This window comes from Echinococcus granulosus (genome assembly GCF_000524195.1).
Source record: "Echinococcus granulosus chromosome Unknown EG_S00002, whole genome shotgun sequence".
In the NCBI taxonomy this organism is placed as follows: Eukaryota; Metazoa; Platyhelminthes; class Cestoda; order Cyclophyllidea; family Taeniidae; genus Echinococcus; species Echinococcus granulosus.
In genome coordinates, this window is record NW_020170382.1 from 3,108,881 (window position 1) to 3,113,089 (window position 4,209).

The following is a 4,209-nucleotide window of genomic DNA, read 5'->3' on the forward strand; positions in this document are numbered from 1 at the left end:
TCTAGTCAACGCAATGGAGACCAAAGGCCAAGTGATCCCAATTAACGACTGACGCATAATTTAACCACGCCCAAATTTGCATAGAGGCGCCGTGTCTCCGGCATGGTGTGGGAAGGGCTTCAAAACAGACTACGCTTTTGCTGGGAGTTTTTCCTTTCCTGTTCACTCGGGCAGTGCATAGGCGCAATGGTTACTGCATAAAAGCTTTTTTGGAATAAATCAAAGTACTGCTTACGAGTTAACTACACTGCCTCCCTCTTCTCTTAATTGGCCTCTACGGCGCTCTTTGTGACGATTTTTCTGCTTAAGCTATACGGACTCTAAGTGGAAAAGTAACCAATCGCGGGTCTGAATTGAGAATGTTATAAAGAATGCTTATTTGAGGGCGGACAATTTTTTTGGGAAATTCCGACTGTCGCGTCTCAAGCAAAGCGGACTGCACAACGAGGTATCTCATTTAGAGAATGTTATTTGAGAACTGAAGATGGGGTAAATCTCCGCAGATTTGGCCATTCTTAAAAGATGCCTTCCTTCGGCAGGCATAGATATGGTAACTAGGACTGTTCACAGCCTGAATTGGGTTTGTTTACTGCTGGCGTTAATGTATAGCTCCATGTCTTACCCGAAGTCGTGGTAAGTCACATAAGTATAGAAGAAGATTTATTACTAGCGGAACAAAAGGCTGAGAGTCTGTAGGTATGGTCTGAATCACTAGGCAAGTTTTTCTAGGCTTGTGCTGCTCATTTTGCTTATCATATTTAGGTCCAAACGGACCTTAACTTCACGGGTATACCTCGTGACGGATGTTCGTGTATAAATGTAACAACCGCGACCTACGAGCTTTATCAATGAGCGGCGCACAAGTTGTGGGTTAGTCTGTGTACCGCCAATGAAGATGGCAGACAGGCAAAAATGTTAATGGGTGGGTGGGAAAATGGAGGATGATGAATGAGGTTTCTTGCCAACAAAGGCATAAAAAAACATAACTCTGGGATGCCAACAGAAGATTTAAGGCACAGTACCGTGATATGGTGCTGAGCTATGAGAGGCATGAACGGTTTTGAGTTCAGAATAGAAAGAAATAAACATTGTAAAGTGGACAATCGCTGTGCTGATGGTTCTAATCCCGACTTTTAGCCTCGTCAGTCCATCCTGCGAAAGATTACCCAGTCAGCACGTGGAACATCTGCCACATCCCAGACGCCTGATGCATCATTAACTGTCCTGTGACGAAATTACACAAAAGACTATCCTTCACGAAAAATTTTGGATTAGTCTAGCCAAACCAACTCATTGTTCTGTGCCAATGCCTTCCGCGAACTAATTGAATGCTACTGCGATAAGAGAACTAGCTTAGTAAAGGAAATATGGGGGAAAATGAGCCCAGTCCTATTCCCCGAATTTTTCTTATCTGTTTCAAGTTTGAAAAACTCGGTTTAGCGTGGACAATCCTCACACTAGTTTCTTGGTTCTTCCGAATTTGTGTTTTCAAACTTTTTCGGCGATATGTCGGACTCCGATGTGATAGGTGGTGTTCGTCTGACTAAGGTAGCTAAACAACCCTCACAACTGTCACTGCCAGTCAAAACGCAAATTTGGTTAGGAATTTGAAGCTGGAAGTATTCTTCGCCTTTATGTGAAGGTAGAGGAATAAATCCGTAAATATGGTAGCAGAAAACTCTGGCATTCTTTATGTAGCACGAAAAATCCCACTGGGGAACAAACTCCACCTGCCACAGCTTGAAGAAGCGCAAATCCGACAAAAAAACCCAATGGACTAATGCACTTTCAGCAGTGCCTACTAAAAATACTCTTGTCAATTTTTTAAAGTGATGCATACTTTTTCCTTACTACCAAGATCACAAGGGTCTTCCTGTATATGATGCACCTAAATCGTATGATTCCAAAATTTTTGAGCTATTTAATTCTTTATGACACTTTCTATTGCCTCATACTGTACCTCCTTCAAATTCTCTGCGGTAGAGGCTTCTAAAGCAGTGGAACCTAGGTAAAATTTGAATTTTGCTGCAGACAAGCTGGAATCCCATTTCGGGCGAGTACCGTAATCTATCGTACCTAGCAGCACCGACAGACCAACATAAGCCTATGCTTTATGCAAATATTTAGATGTATTTCACAAGTCTCTAAAAGTTAGAAGAAGTCATCGCAGTGAATTATGCCCAAAACACGACGAGGTAAAAAGAATTTCTTCCTAATGAGTGTTTACGAAAGAACTGAGAGGTCACCCAAAACTTGCAGAAATCGTCAAGAATTCGAAGCATATTCCGAAAATTGAAGTGGAGTTCATTAAAAAGTAATCTAAAAATCTTAGCCTCTTTAAAAAATCACAGTAGCAGTATAAGTCAAACATCTGGAACTCTACCACAGATTACTTTGGCTTCAGTAACCTAAAGCCAATTCCACCTTTATGCTATCACCGCCACGGCTTCTTTCTTTGATGACTTGTGGTGCGGCTTCAGTCTTCATGGGAAAAACTAGTGAAAGCACACGTTTCATGAAGATGAACTGGAGGTAAGAAAAGCTAGCTTGAAAAATGGCTAGATAAATGGCGGGATAGATAATAGGTAGGTAGGTGTGCCTGTAGGTAGGTGGATTGATAGCTAACCATAGTTACAGAACCTGTAAAATGGGCTTGGGTACTGATAATTTTGATAAAGAAACAACTGGCTATTGGCATCTCACCTTCAGTGGTAGCTGTATCGTGTTCACAGTCTGAGGACGACAGCCGCACTTCTTTTGGTTGTTAACCGGCAGTTAAATTGGTAACAAAACCAATGCCAACCGATGCCATAGAACAACAAAACGTCCGGTTTGTTGCAGTGGGTTCCCCTCTAACAGCAAAGATGTCAAATGGTAGTAAGGAAAATCTGCGTCAGAATTATCCCAGAGGATGTTGTGAGGAAGGTAGGAATGAGAGGAACAAATCATTGAGTATATGGAAGGGTGGGGCGTCTAATACGACAGACGGCGTGGACAGAACTCCATGCAGTTAATGAGGAGACCAAGCAGAGGGAGACTGATATGAACAAACGACAAAATCATCATTCTGTTAATAAACAAAGATGGATAGGTTGTAGGAATCAAATGTGGCAACAGAAAAGCAATTACAAAATTCCCTTAACTTTACACTAAATATTCTAGGATGGACTACTTGAATTAATCACTTGGAGGCAATAACGTCTTCTATCACTTTTTTTAGTAGTAAAATGAGTGCTACCTATTCCAGGCAAAGCAATTGAAAAGTGACCAACAGCAGTTACAATTCATCTTTGTGTTAATTTGCCATCCTTTCTCCTTGTTTCCTATTTTTTTCACCCCTATCTAAATTATTATTGGCTCTATTGTTGAGTGGACCAATTTGAGTCGCCGTGGATTACTACCTGAACCACCAAATACCGCTCGTTGCCCCTACATTGCTGTCAATAATGGCTTCCTGTGGGATAGCCTGCTTACCTGTCATTTGTGTACAATTAGAAGCGCGACAAATAAGAAAAACTGAACAAGCGCGGTCCCCCAATTGACATTTCTGCTCCTCCGTTCTGGATAAACCAGTAAGTTTAAGTTGCTTCCTCAGAATCGAGTAACAGCATCTAAGTAAAATAAAAAGGTACATGAGAGGAGTCAAGACCTTTCAATGTATTGGGTGACCATAAACATCTCGTACTTTTCGGTTTAGTTTGCCGCGGTAGCTCTCTACAAAGCGTACAGAACTTGAAGTCCAAACGATTGTTTACATAGAAGTATTTTAATGCTTCGATATGCGTCATTCCGAATATTGTCCCCTCGCATATCAGCAAATGTCGACTGGACAAGCCTTACGGATGTGATGCGAGCCTACCCGTTCCACGAAATCGCATACTGCATTCCATGATGAGAGGAAGGTGTGGCCTCTTTCCCAGCAGTCCCATAAGAAATAGACGGCTGGAAAGTGCAGGTGGGATGGAAAAGGAGGTGACCGGTCTTGTATTTTTTTTCCTTTTTGGAACGAAGTCCTACACAAAAGTGAAAGTTAAAGCAATCTTCTGTCTCGCCAAGGAATGATGACAAGCTGTATTGGTTATTATTTTAACAAACTAAACTGTTTAGGAAGCTATTTTGCGCTTATTTAACTTTCAGCATGAGTAAGTTTTACTAGCGTACTTAGTGGTTAAGTATGAGTGCTCCACACTTAGGTTAGGGAGGTGCCAG